Source organism: Bos indicus, chromosome 17, assembly GCF_029378745.1.
Source record: "Bos indicus isolate NIAB-ARS_2022 breed Sahiwal x Tharparkar chromosome 17, NIAB-ARS_B.indTharparkar_mat_pri_1.0, whole genome shotgun sequence".
NCBI lineage: Eukaryota > Metazoa > Chordata > Mammalia > Artiodactyla > Bovidae > Bos > Bos indicus.
In genome coordinates, this window is record NC_091776.1 from 61,716,000 (window position 1) to 61,731,556 (window position 15,557).

The following is a 15,557-nucleotide window of genomic DNA, read 5'->3' on the forward strand; positions in this document are numbered from 1 at the left end:
GAGCCATCTAGGAAACCCCCAACAAAGTGCTAGGAGCATCTTTTGTTACAGTAGTTGGTCTTAGTCCCCTGTTCTTGACACAAGAGCTTCTAAGACCCTTGGATCTCTGGAGTGATGTGTATTTTAATGCTGATGAGATGACAAGTTGATGAGAGCCCCTATAGAGTTTCAGGATTGAAGCTGGTTATGGAAAGATGGAGACATAATTAGAGGGTTGGAACTTGAAGCCCCAAACCCCTCCCAACCTCCAGGAAGGGAATAAGGGCTAGAGTTGTCAGTTAATCATCAAAAGCCAATGATTTAATCAATCATGTCTGTGATGTGGACTGCGGACTACGTTAGTCACTCAGCTGCGTCCTAGTCTTTGCGACCCCACGAACTGTAGCCTGCCAGGCTTCTCTGTCCATGGAATTCTCCAGGATTCTGGAGCAGATTGCCATTCCCTTCTCCAGAGGAACTTCCCAACCCAGGGATCAAACCCTGGTCTCCTGCCTCTTTACTGTTTGAACTACAGGGAAGTCTGTGATGGGATCTCCATAAAAACCCTAAACAGTGGGGTTCAGAGAGGTTCCCCTTCCCATGCTAGAGGGGGCACACCCCAACTCCCCTGGGGCAGACGCCTCTTCAACTGGCTGTTCCATCAACTAGTTGAGGTATATTACAATGGGTACAGTGTTTCACGAAAGGAAACATGTATCAGTTTCAATTACACAAAGCAGAACTCCTAGAACCAGAGATAAGGTGGTTACCAGGGGCTGGGGTGGAGGGTGGGGGTGGGGAATGAGTTATTAGTCAAAGGATATAAAGTTTCAGTTATAAGATGAGTAAGTTCTGGGGATCTAATATACAGCATGATGATTTTAATTAATACTACATTGTTTGCTAAAAGAGTAGATCTTTTACTTAAGAATTTTTATTTTATTTTATTTATTTATTTTCTGGCCTCCTGTGAGGCACGCAGGATCTTAGTTCCCTGACCAGGGAACAAACCCACATCCCTGTGGTGGAAGTACAAAGTCTTAACCACTGGACCCCCAGGAAAGTCCCAAGAGTAGATCTGAAGTGTTTTCATTACCAACAACAGCAACAACAATAAAAAGGTACTATATGAGTTTGTGGATGTGTTAATTACTCTGATTGCTACTAGTAATCATTTCACAGTGTATACACATATTAAATCATCACATAGTAGACCTTAAAATCACATTGAACAACCAAAGTATATACAATTTTTACTATACAATGTAGACAAAATACACATTTTTTGTATATACAATGAATATATAGTATATATAATGTATACAAAATATACAATATAACTCAGTAAAGCTAGATGGAAAATAAAATTCAATTTTTTCTTTAATTATATGATTTTCTTTTCATATTTCAGAGGCCACTTTATTTTTTCAGTGTGCAAATATTACTACAGGCCTTTGTAAGACTCATAAGCTCCTAGCACTGATATCACAGTACCAGATGGATAAACCAGATCTCATCTCAGATACATGAAAAGAAAGTCAACTTTCTCTTGTTACACAGATACCATGACTCGCTCGTGCCTTCCTCCATGTTGGCCCTTCCAGTGTGGCAGGCGATATGGAAAGATGCTGACAGCAGAGCACCAGGAAGACAGAGGATTAACCACTGCCCCACCCCCCTCCCTGGAAAAGAGAGGCCAATTGCTGGCATCTAAAACATCTGATGGGAAGATGTTACACATCTGTATTACCAACTAACCTCACCTCGAAGAATCTGTCATCACTGCAAATACTAGAAAATGACTACCATCCTAATTACAAGGACTGTACAAGAGGCCAGGGTTAGGCAAGGAGGTTTCTGGCTTCTCCTCCTGGTTAGTTTCCTATTCTGTCTGGCATCCTTGCAACACGTTACACTTGGGGTCCACTTCCTCCTTAAAGCTTTCCCCAGAAACCGCTGCTGCCACTAATGTAAATCATTTTTATTGAGCACTTATTATATGCCAGGCACCACACCAAGTACATTCTCCTCCTCCTCCCACCCACTTCGCTTATTCATGGTCCCTGGCTGGTAAGATCTTTTAAGTTTCTAAACTCGATCTAGGTTTCTCTACGGAATTCAATTCTGGCCATGTACTCCCCCAGAGGAGCTGTCTCTCTTGACTCACACCATCCAAACTCACAAAAGACCGATGTATAAATCAGAGGGCCAATGTACTGACTGCTGTTGAGACTCAGAAGTGCTCAGGGAAGAAAAGCTCATTTTCTTCACCAAGCACATTTTCTTCCTGTTACAAACCTGTACCAGAAAACATAGTATACACTACTTCTGTCCCTCTCACTATCCCTTGCACACTGATGTGACAACTTCTGTCAATACCTATGATTCTTTACCAGGTCTTTCTCTGGCTGCTGAAGCCTGCTAAGCCAGTGTGTAGAGTGCATCAGGAGTAGCCCTTCAGTGATGACTGGTGTGAGTGAAGGACATGTTCTTCCTCACCCACACAGCTTTGCACACCATGAGCAACTGTGAAGCACGTGCTACACAGCCTCCCAGTTGCCCTCAGCAAGATGCTACTGCTTACTGCCCTTCTCTGTCTCAGTTCCCTGCCCGACTAGTGCTTCTGGGAATCACCTGTCAGATAAACTCCTTGCACTGAAACCCTGTCTCAGGGTCTGCTTTTGGGGGGACCCAGCTTCCCAGGTGCTAGCAGTAAAGAATCCACCTGCCAATGCAGGAGACGCAAGAGACACGGGTTTGATCCCTGGGTCAGGAAGATCCCCTGGAGGAGGAAATGGCAACCCACTCCAGTATTCTTGCCTGGAAAATTCCATAGGGAGAGGAGCCTGGTGGGCTACAGTCCGTGGGCAAAGAGCCAGACATCACTGAACAACTAAGCACAACTCTGCACAAGCCTCATAACCTTGAGGCCCTGCATTCTAGGCATTTGCCAATGTATAAACAGGTTCTTTTGCTTACTAGTCTAGGAACACCTTTGTGGACAGTTCTGGGCACATAGACTGACCTGTCTGGAGGCCCTGAACTCAATTCTATAGATCCTCAGTTAACACAGCCTCTCTTCAGAAGACAACCCAGTTGATCAGCTTTTTGTGCTTTTAATCACAATCCCCATTCAGGCACCTTCTGACATAGGTAGGAAGGGTTCTAGGCTCTCCTAACTCATCAATCACACACATACCCCCATCCGAGCTTCCCTGATAGCTCAGTTGGTAAAGAATCCGCCTGCAGTGCGGGAGACCTGGATTTGATCCCTGGGTTGGGAAGATCCCCTGGAGAAGGGAAAGGCTACCCTCTCCAGTACTCCAGCCTGGAGAATTTCATGGACTGTACAGTCCATAGGGTGGCAAAGAGTCAGACACAACTGAGCAATTTCAAAGCTTTAGGATGGTCATTTACTTTTTTCTTATAACAGATTCTTAAATACATTAAAAAACAGTTTCATTCTTATAGGAATTAAAACATGACAAATAAGGTAAAGACCCTCTTGAACACCACCTTTCTTCAGGAATCTCAGTCCCCTTTTCCTCTCCCCTGTAGTCAGTTTGGTATATACATTTCCAGTCTTTTCCTATGAGTTTACACAGATATATTAAGTCATGGAAATATATATATAGGTGAGGTTAACATAAATGGTTGAACTGTTCCAATATCTGAGCAAGCATAGTTGGCTTGCTCAGATACTGGGGCAAAGAGGGAAAGGGGAAGGAGAAAGCTGTTGGTGGTCAAACATCAAATACAGACTCCAACTCTTTATTATACTTGATTTATGTCAACTTGGGTAAGCACTTCGCTGCATAAACCATATATCCTCTAGATCAATAGACAGTCACTAATCAATTTACCTTCGACTCTGACTTTAGCAGATCATATCAGGTTAAACTTGTTGCTGCTCCTGACTCCATTCCCCCATATGAAAAACTGTTAAAGAAACCCACCTAGCGAGAGATACATGTAAGCTAATCACTCATCTTTTGTTGAGCAATTATTTATATAGGAACTATTCCGAGAACTTTTGCCTTAGTTAACTCTGCCACATAACAATTCTCTGAACTAATGGTTTTTATTATCCCTATTCTATTGGAGAGGAAACTGACATATAGAGAGGTGAAATGATTTGATTTGCATAGCCAGTAAGTGGCAGACATAGGACTCAAAGCCAGGCTGTTCAGATCTAGAGCCCAAGCCCCTAACCACTATGCGGAAATGTGGACTCCTTCAGCAGAGTGGCAAATACATGGTCCCAAGACTACACAGAATGCAGTGTGAATGATATCCTGGAGTTGTGAAACAAATTGGGTCTGTGTGCACCTAAGAATGCCTGGCATATAGTAAGTGCTCAATAAACACCAGTGACTTAATTAATAACTTTACGTATAACAATAAAAACAAAGAAGCATTTTATTATCCATGAGGATATAAAAACCAATACAATAAACTCAGCTAAAGAGCTCCAGCTCACACATTGAACATTATCTCAACATCCATGTCAACAGCCACTGAGGAGAAATTGCCCTCTACTCATCAGAATGAGAGCACCAGGAAGGCAGAAACTGGATGAATAAATGGATGGGTAGGTGGACGGATGGATGAATGAATGGATGGATGAATGTTTGTGGATTATTGGATGGATGGTAGGGTATATGGATGGATGAATGATTGCATGAATTAATGGATGGATGACAACAGAATAAACAGATAGGTGGGTGGGTAGGTAGATAGGTGACATGAGCAGTTAAAATCATGAACTCTTTAGTTAGACTGCTTGGGTTCAGAGCCTAACTCTGTAAATTATTCCAAGAATAAATATGGAATTAAAAAGCCTGGAAAGCAACCCAAAATTAGACTCCAAGAAGGAATAGACCATGTGAATGAAATAATAATCAAACATCAGAGCCAAAAGGAACTGATTTAATCAAACATCTTCCTTGTCCTACTGGAAACACTGGGATTCGGAGAGAGAAAACTACTTGTCCAAGATGACACAGTTGATTAGTGGCAGTAAGGACACAAGTTCAAACTTTCTGACTCTCTTTTATTCAACAAACATACATTGAGTACCTACTACGCTCTAGGCAGTGTACTAGATGCTGGAGATATCACACTGAGCAAAATAGACACAGGAACTGTCCTTAGGGCAGTTAAAGTCTAATGGGAAGTTATGTGGGATAATGTTATATGGGAGGAGTACCAGGATTTAGGGGATCATATAACAGTGAGAGGAGAAGGCAATGGCACCCCACTCCAGTGCTCTTGCTTGGAAAATCCCATGGACGGAGGAGCCTGTTAGGCTGAAATCCATGGGGTCGCTAAGATTCAGACACGACTGAGTGACTTCACTTTCACTTTTCACTTTCATGCATTGGAGAAGGAAATGGCAGCCCACTCCAGTGTTCTTGCCTGGAGAATCCCAGGGACGGGGGAGCCTGGTGGGCTGCCGTCTATGGGGTCGCACAGAGTTGGACACAACTGAAGCAACTTAGCAGCAGCAGCAGCAGCAGCATAACAGTGAGAAGCACTCTAACCTGGTGATCAGGGAAGACTTCCTTGAGGAGGCATTATAGTTAAGACCTAGAGACAATTGAAAAGATGGATAGGAAGCATTCTGGAAGAACTATGTATTAAATAGCTCTATGACCCTGAGCAAACTACCTAATTTCCCTGGACCTCGTTTTCCTCATTTTTAAATGTGGAAAATAAATGACAAAATAGATAGCACTCAATAAATGTTAGTTCTCAACCACCAGAGAAGTTCCCTCACTCATTATTTCTAATAGAGAATGTATCAGTCAGCTTAGGCTAGGTTATGGTGCAGTAACAAATACACTAAAACCGCAGTGCTTTAATACAATAAAAATTTACTCTCCCCTAGCACAGAGTCTTCTGTGGTTCCAGGTAACTCAGAAATCCAGTGAAAATAGTACTCTGATTCCACATTTTCAACATGAAGCCTTCACAATTCACACAGCAGGAAAAAAGTGCCCAGAGCACTCATAACCATTCCTATGCCTAAGCCTGGAGGTGACGCACACTCTCTGCTCATAGACCATCGGCCAGAACTAGTCTCAAGGCTCCACTTAAGTGCAAAGGGACCAAGAATGCAGCCGAGAACATGGACTGTCTGATGAGCATTACTATCTCGCCACAGTGGGGATACACACAAGGACATAATTACAATTCCCATATGTGCCAGCAAGGGTCTGACTGTGGATGGGCTGGCCACGGCTCCTGAATTAAGACTTCAGAAGTCAGCAGACACATGTATAAAACCATAGAGAAAAAAGAAATAAATGACTGTCCATCATAGAACTGTTCTCAAAACCAGGGTAGGAGTCTTGAGAGTTATCCATCCCTACAGCCTGGCCACAACCAAGCAATGATTTCATTTCTAAGCACAAATCACTAAAAAACAATGCAGAGCACAGAAATTCAGCCACACAATTCCCACAACACCTGTAAAAACAGCCTGACATGGCACAATGCCCAGGATTTATTTACTGGGTCCTGTTCTGAGTAAAAAGCTCAGCACATCATGGCCTGTGCCTGACCAGTACCTGGGTTCAGCTCAGATCCAATAAGAATCAACAGAGGTCTCAAAGGAGAAAGATGGTCTCACAGGACTGAGACCAATAGGAGACATTGACCGATTTAAAGGGGCAGTTGCTCCTCAACACCACCTAGGCATTAGTACTTGGGATTATTTTTAAATTTCTAAGAGAAGTTGGAGATCTGGATTTTTCTGTGAGATCTCTTTGATTTTTGTAAAGTGGGAATTAAATAAAGTTATTAAAAATATTCTTTAAGTTGAACAAAACACATCTGCTGTCCAGATTCATCCAGTGGGGCTACCATGGAACAGGCCTGCTGTGAAGCCAGACTCCAATTCTCTCTATTCAGACTCTGAAAAAAATGTAGCCCAGAGCCTTCAGAAAATGAGTCATCCCACCATCAGTAGCGTTAAAAGAGAAAAGCTGCCATCAACCAGTATGACACCAGTTAGGGAGTGGTTATGTAAATTAAGTTGCCCAATAAAATATTACACACCCATTAAAGATGTTGTTCATGAAGACAGGAAGGACAGACAGACATGCATAGGGAGAAAATGCCAACAGAAAAGCATACAAATCTGTTCTTATGTACAATAAAAATAATCTGCATATCAAAACTGTATAGCAAAAAAAGATGAAAAGAAATGCACCAAAATGTTCATGGCAGTCCTTTTGGTGTTAGAATTATGGAGAGTTTTCATTTGTTCTTTTTACTTCTCCCCAAATCATTTAATGAGTTTGTCCTTTTCATAACAGGAGGGAAATACATATTAAAAATTAAGCAGTTGTTGGTGTGTGCATGAAAGAATTTTAGACCTCGGAAAAAATGTTAGTGGTCATCAAGTTCAAAACTTCTGACTCAACAGAAGAGGAAATTGAAGCCCAGAGAGGTTGAATACCTTTCCCATGGTCACACAGCAGCAAAGCCAGAATGAACTCAGCTCTCTTGATGTCAGTCTGGGTTCAGGTATAACAGGCTACTGACCCAGACATAACATAGAGGAAAGGAAAATCAAAAAGGAAAAGGAAGGCAGGAGGAAGGGAGGAGGGGAGGAAAAATCTCAAAACTTCCCAAGCTACCTATCTTTTTTTTCCTAAACATTTCACATTATCTCTAGACCTGCCCGTTTCCATAAAGGCTGACGATCTTAATTTTGCCAAGACTCTGCAAAACATTTCCTCTCTGTAATATTCCCCAAGGGAGGAAAACTTGCAGGAAGTAACCAAAGAACAATTTTTACCTTCTAACTTAATTACTGCTACTTTCTTCAATTAGGGCGCTCACCAAGAGCTGAGATTTAAATGTTCCCCCCTCTAAGCTGGTGTGTAATGAGTGGACACAGAATTAAGAAAAGTTAATTTTGAATGTCAGTGTAATTCCTATGGGAGAATATTACCTCCCTGATCCATTAGTGCTTTGACGGTTTTAGGAATTTAATATTTTAGTCACATCTCACATCTTGCAAACCAATCTGCACAAATTTACTAATAAAAAGACTATCTTGCTAAAAGTTAGCAAGCCAGCTAACTTCCCCCTGCCGCTGTGACATACAAAATACAAAAATTATGTTAGCTAAGCTCTGGATTAGGGCTTCCCTGTGCTCAGTTGGTAAAGAATCCGCCTGCAATGCAGGTGACCCCATTTTGATTCCCAGGTCTGGAAGATCCCCCGGAGAAGGGATAGGCTATCCCTTGGAGAAGGCATATCCCCTGGAAAAGGGAGAGCCATGAAATTAAAAGATGCTTACTCCTTGGAAGAAAAGCTATGACCAACCTAGACAGCATATTAAAAAGCAGAGACATTATTTTGCCGACAAAGGTCCATCTAGTCAAAGCTATGGTTCTTCTAGTAGTCATGTATGGATGTGAGAGTTGGACTATAAAGAAAGCTGAGCACCGAAGAATTGATGCTTTTGAACTGTGGTGTTGGAGAAGACCCTTGAGAGTCCCTTGGACTGCAAGGAGATCCAACTAGTCTATCCTAAAGGAATTCAGTCCTGAATACCCAGTGGAAGGGCTGATACTAAAGCCGAAACTGCAATATTTTGACCACCTGACATGAAGAACTGACTCATTGGAAAAGACCCTGATGCTGGGAAAGATTGAAGGCAGGAGGAAAAAGGGACGACAGAGGATGAGATGGTGACATCGCATCACTGACTCGATGGACATGAGTTTGAGCAAGCTCCAGGAGTTGGTGATGGACAGGGAAGCCTAGCATGCCGCAGTCCATGGTGGGGGTCACAAAGAGTCGGACACAACTGAGTGACTGAACTGAACTGAAGCCCTTGATTAAAAATGGCCTCAAATGGAGGAGACTCTTCCTAAAGTCATAGCTTGTTAAAAAAAAAGTCAGGGGGGCGGCTAACAGGAAAGATGGGGTGTTAGGTAGGGATGGGGTAAGGAAGCAAGGGGAGACAGAAAGAGGCAGAGAGATACCCTGGTGGTCCAGTGGTTAGGACTAGATGCTTTCAGTGCTGGGGCCATGGGTTTGATCCCTAGCAGAGGAACTAAGATCCCACAGGTTGTGGGGTGTGGTCAAAAAAAAGAGGAGAGACAGAAAGAGAGTTTAATATAAAGTCCATAGAGAGAAATGGAGAGATGAGGAGAGAAAGACAGACAAAAGAGTGAGACAATATATAGACACAAAGAGAGATTGAGAGGCAGACAGACAGAGGCAGAGACAGGAAGACAAAGAAACTGACAGAGAGCAATAGAGTAAGAGGGGAAGTGAGAAGTGGGTGCCGATCTTCCTTCAGCCTTAAAGCCCTCATCACGTCATCATCATCACAGCAGCAAACCATAATCACTCTGTCACCCGGGTTCAGGGTGTCCACTGAGATTGAGAGCAAAGTCAAAATAAAGTGGGTTGTTAGGATCCCAGGCAAGACAGGAAGAGAAGGACCAACACAGCTCTCTGGCAGAAAGTTAGACTCTCAGGACTCTGAGCCTTGGACGTGGAGGCAAGTCTTCTGGTGCTTTCTAGGAAAGCTGGTCCCCAAAGCATCCATTTTCTGCTCCCTGCCCAGACAGTACTAACAGGGAATGAGGGTGAAGCTTCACGTGGCTCTGAAGCACTTCCTATTACATGGACTAACGCCTGCAGGCCAGGGAAATGCCAGGCTCAAAACCTGTGTGCTCTTTCTCTCCACTGTGGCCTGAATGCATCACACATGTTCGTCAGCACAAACTAAAGCTTTTTTGTCCCCCAGACTTCATTGGTCTTCACAAACTTGGAATTTGGCCTAGATTTTCTCTTTCAGCTGATATTTACACAGAAAAAAAAAAAAGAGCGATAATATTATCAGCAGGCAGTTTTTGACCACTGATTGTGTGACAGGCATTGGGCCACATTTTACAAGAATTATGTCATGTCGTGCTCACCACAAAACTCTTTACATTTCAGTAACGGTATTTTTTAGGCAAGAAAAGTGTGGCTCAGAGTTATGTTTTGTTTAAGAGCACATTGCTAATGGGTCAGGTAGAAAAGATTTGAACCCATGAACCAGCTCTTCACCACACAGCCTCTAAGTCTCTGCTGTGAAGGTTCATTTAGCTAAAGAATGCAGTTCCAGGGAATTCCCTGATGGTTCAGTGGTTAGGACTCTGCATTTCCACTGCAGGGGAGCATGGATATGATCCCTGGACCAAAAACTAAGTTCCCACAAGCCACACAGCCAGAAAAAAAAAAAAAGAGAATATGATTCTAAGTAGCCAAGAAAATGGTTCCTGAAATTGCCATGCTCCCTTCCTCAACAGGGCTTTGCATAAGTAATTTAATTAATAAATTACTTAATTATTAAGACAGTGAATGAAATAACTAGAAATATATGTTAAAATCAAAATTAGAGGTATGAAGATGGGGAAATGCCGTAAGAATCAGCTAAGGGAGTTGAAAGTAGTTGCCTCTAAGGATGGACTAGGAAAGAAGTGGGAAATATGATTATTCTGTTATAAATATGTGATAATTGACTTCTCAGCTATATGCATGTATTATGTCAATAAGTTAAATCATAAAAATTAAAAGCAATGACTTTATTGGAATTTTTTTAAATATAAGAAGGAAGATGAAAGGGAAGGAGAGGGGAGTTTTTCAAATGGGAAGAGAATGGAGTGGTGAGGGAGGGGAGGATGTCGGGGAGGGAAGACACATCCCAGAAAGCAATCCATGCAGTTCAAAGGGTCTGGGCTTGTGCTTAGTCACTCAGTTGTGTCCGATTCTTTGAGACCGCACGGACTGCAGCCCATCAGGCTTCTCTGTCCATGGGATTTTTCAGGCTAGAATATTGGAGGGGGTTGCCATTCCCTCCTCCAGGAGATCTTCCCAACCCAGGGATCAACCCGTGACTCCTGCACCTTCTGCACTGCAGGCATATTCTTTACTGCTGAGCCAACAGGGAAGCCCTGGGTACCCACAATCAAATTCTCAGAATGAGGAGTCACTGCCAACCTTGAGCTACACAGTGGAATGGAAGGAGGCCTCTATGAAATTGTATACAAAATGAAGTTAAATGTGAATTTTCCAGGTTCTGTGTTTTTGACCAGATTATCAAAGGAAGCTGTGATGAAAGGTTCAGTTCAGTTAGGAACTAGTAAATAAACAAGGTAAAAAAATTTTTTTATATTTTTAAAAATGGAAAGGGTTCATGTAAAGTTCTAGATTTCCGACACTGTCCGCCAAAATACAGTAATGCTGAGCCTGTAGTTTCTCATGGTAATGATTGCCCAGAGCTGAGTTGCAGCTGCTCCCTGTGTAACAGGGAAGAGCAAATCTGACTTGATATTGGCTCTATTGGTATTTCTTTAACTCCTGTATTCTATTGCTTTTGCTACAGATTAAGAATGTTGCCTATAGCCTGAAATATACTGGATAGCCCATTTCCAAGGCTCTGTCCTTTAAAGGTATAACACGTTTCCATCATATAGAGATAAAAAAACTGCAAAACAGAGAGTAACATTTCTCATGTTGGAAGTTTACAGGAATATGGTGACCTGACCTATATGGACAACTGCAAAAACAAAGGATTCTCACAGGGTGAAGTTTGTAACAATCAACCACCAGCTTTTGAACACAGAAGAAGCCTGAATTCTAACTTGGGTAAGATGTTGTTGTTTTTCCCCCTAGGAAGAATTTTATTGTCAAGTAATTCCCTTAGGGAACAAAGCCTTCTGAGAAGTCTGAAACACATTTCCCTTTCCTTCTGTGATTGAAGATGATTCTTTAGGACAGTAGACTACCATCTTCTCGGTCTGCTGGCTTTCCAAATAAAGTCACTATTCCTTTTGCCCCAACAACTCATCTGCCAATTTATTGGCCTGTCATGCAAGAAGCAGAATGAGCTTGAACTCACTAACATCTATAGATGGAGCATGTATTCTCCAACTCACCACATCCTACCATTCTTGTACTTTCCTGACCCAGCCTTCTTTACTTGTTGACATTTTATGCCTGAACCCTGTAAGCAGTTGAGTTTGCAACTCTTAGCTGTCACAAAGTGGCTAGTTCAGACTAAAATGTGAGTGGCTGATATGTTTGCAGGGTTCTGTGGTTTCTTTTAAAGAGAAACTTATTGAACCCATCAAAATTCTTAATGATGAAATTCATAGGCGATCTATTTCTGAGTCCCTCAGACATGTTTATACGTCTCATTCTTTCTCGCATTCAGATTAGACCAACAGAAATCCAGCTCCAAGCATTCTCCCTCCAAAAAACTTGTGTAGACCTTCCCAGATTTCTCCACAATCTATTTTTATTGTTAATTTAGTTTGGATTGGCTGATTTTGGCTTGTTTGATTTTGGAGTCTTTGATTGGGTAGTTGTCTTTTTGTTGTTGTTATTTTCCACGGGGTTTTTTTAGTTTGGTTTTTCCTATTTTAAGACAAATTATTAGCTGCTGGCAATCATAATTTTGCCTGTCGAAAGAATCTTGGCCTCCAGGAAAATGGGAAATCAGTAGCTCCCTTTGATTGACACATACTTTTGAAAGCTTCTGTTTGCTTCCCTAGCTCTGAGGTAACTATCACAGATAGCCACTATTGCTGGGGCCACACTGAGAAAAGCCCTGTTACCTTTCCATAATAAAATGCTGCGCAGTTTGAAACCGTCTCATGCTAGGCCCATTTTCCTAACTGTTTGGCACCTGCAAATGGACAAAATGACTTTGAATTGAGGGGTAGTGGTGAGAAAAACAAAGGGGAGCAAAGTCAGAGACTGTGATGTTCTTTATATCAGAAGTGTGAGAACAGTGACTTCTATTGCAACTCAAAAGGAGAGAGAGATTCCTTGCCTGAGGCTGGTGTCTAAGAGACTGAATCTCTACTTCACTTGAGTCAATTACACTTGATTCAGTACTTCCTGAGCATCATTATGTGAAATGTAGTATGTCTGACTGGTGAGGATGCAAAGATGAGGAAGACAGAGCCACAGTTCTCAAGGAACTTGAAGTCTAATAGGAGAGATCAGACAAAAAGTCTAAGTGATAAATAATTAAATATGGTTTCCAATTACATAATCTTTCTACTCTTTCCTAACAAATGTTTATTCCCACTATTCTTGGTAACCACTACCATGTTCCCAATTTCAAGCTACTTGGTCCAGGAGAGCCCTCCTGAGAGAAAGATAATTTCAACTATACTGGTTGAGCCCCTGGATCAAGCCATACCTGAAACTTTCCCCCTTAGTCCTTTCTGAGCCTTCAAGCTGTAAAATCCCTGTTTGTTTTGCATAAGCAGGTTTAAGTTATCTTTTTAACTGAAAGAATCCAGACTAATAAAAACATATACAAATACTCTTACTTACATTATCTCATTTCATCTTCAAAGCAATTCTGTAAGATTTACAAGAAGGAACTGCTCAGAGACCTGTAAAGAGTTAAGACTGGTGTGAACAATGCCAGTTCTACTTTGTAACCTAATCAAACCTTCCTAAAGGAAATGCTTACTCCACCAAATTATCTTGGGCCAGACCAGAGCTTTGGGGTATCAAAGGCAAGAAATTCAACTCTAAGATCAATAGAAGATCATGAATCTAGAGACATGAAGAACTATCTGGAAGGGGACTAACATAACTTGTCCAGGCAAAAAAGGCCGAGAGCAGTGTCTCTCAAACTTTGATATGTATATAGATCAACTGGGGATCTCATTAAAATCCAGGGTCTAATTCAGTTGGACACGACTGAGCGACTTCCCTTTCACTTTTCACCTTCATGCATTGGAGAAGGAAATGGCAACCCACTCCAGTGTTCTTGCCTGGAGAATCCCAGGGACGGGGGAGCTGGTGGGCGGCCGTCTATGAGGTCACACAGAGTCGGACACAACTGAAGTGACTTAGCAGCAGCAGCAGGGTGGGGCCTGAGATTCAACATTTATAACCAGCTTCCAAAAGATACTGATACAGATGCTGCTAAACTAGGACCATACTTTGAAGAGCCAGGGCTCAGATCAGGGCAGTGACCACCCAGACATGTTTAGGACATGTTTTGGCTCACACAGTAATTAAAAAAAAAAAAAGTTACTATATCAGTTTCTCTATTTTGTGTGTTTGAAACTTTTCATTATAAAAAGTGTTTTAAAATTTAAGTCAATTGTCAAAATCTAAAGATGACTTTACAAAAATGTCCCACTTTCTTCTTCTCAAGAAATCAGATGATCTGGCCACACTGGGCTCACAATCCTGCCTGGAAACATGAATCTCTCTGGTGGGGCTCCAAGTTGATCCCATAGTCCATCTGCTCAGCACAGCACAATGGTTAAAAGTCTGGAATCCGGACCCACCCTGCCCATCTGGTCTTGACCTGGTACTTCTTACCCATGTGATTGTGGGCAAGTAACTCACCAGCTTTCCTATCTGTGAAATGGGAATGATAACAAGTAGCAACCTTGAGGTAGGGTGAGGATTAAGTAAATGGATACGTGTAAAGCTCTCCAGAGAGTACATAGTATCCAGTTGGGACCAGGCAAGGATTGGGATCATTATTTATCTCCTGGTCCTTGTATGCACCTGAGTTTGCCATCCCTGGTTTAGAAGATGAAATTTCAAGAATATTGTCGGTGGGTGAGGCCAGGAAGACCCTCCTCTGAGTATGGAAACCACTATCCCTGGGGTGAGAAGTGAAGACCAGGGTAACAATCTGATGCACACAGGCTGATGTTCACTGGTTCTTAAGAGTCCAGATAACAGCACTTTCTGCATCTCCCCTTTCCCCTCACTTTGAAAGACCGCTGACTAAGGCCCAAGGAAGGAGAGGTGTCCCAGTTGATGCCAGGCAACCCCGGGACCTCTGGAGAAGGCGCACATCCAACACAGGAAGCTACCGAGGCCAGGTGTTAACCCCCTGCCCACCTAGGGAAGAGGGACACCGCTGGAGACACAGGCCACTGAGCCCCAGGGACCAGTTGCGCTGGCGACCACCTGTTTTCTGCGCGCAGACGCCGCCACTAGCACACCCTTTCGGGGACCCGCCCCCCAAATTCCGGTCGGATCCCGCCGTCCAATACCGTAGTCGCCCCACCCTCAGTTCTAGCGCATCCTCCAGCTCCAGCTGGCCCCGGGGACATCGTCCTGGGTCCCCCTCCCCACCCCAAATAACACCCACTATCCCGGACTCAGCGCTAGAGGAGGTAGGACCTGCGGTGGCCAGTCCCCTTCCCCTGAGCAAACCCCTTCCCCGCCAGCCCACCTTACCCTTCCGCAGCGACGGAAAGCCCGCCGTCCCTCGTCCTCCTCCTCCTCCAGCCTTGTCGCCTCTGCCACTGCCGCCGCCACCGCTGCAAAGCCACCTGCGCGTGACCCTCGATCACCAACACCCTCCCCCACCAACCCCGCCGCGTACACACCCGCGTTTGCGCTCAGACCTTAGATGTGGAGAGTGGACGAGGGGAAGCTCAGAAAAGCTTAACGAGCCAAGCTCAAAGATCAGGAAGACCACCTCCCTCCTCCACCCTCTCTCCACCACCGCCTATAAGTTGTCTCTGCAGTTGGGCTTCTTGGCTGGCAGAATCCATTCACCCACT

At 43.2% G+C, this 15,557-nt stretch overlaps 1 protein-coding gene across 1 annotated transcript in view; it reads right to left on the minus strand.

The window, feature by feature from the left end:
- Window positions 1-15,323, minus strand: part of RPH3A (rabphilin 3A) — a 276,958-nt gene extending 261,635 nt beyond the window's left edge. Inside the window, exon 1 of the mRNA XM_070769651.1 lies at window positions 15,229-15,323. The gene's annotated coding sequence lies outside the window, so the exon portion shown is untranslated. The remainder of the gene's footprint in view (window positions 1-15,228) is intronic.
- Between the last annotated feature and the right edge of the window lie 234 nt (window positions 15,324-15,557).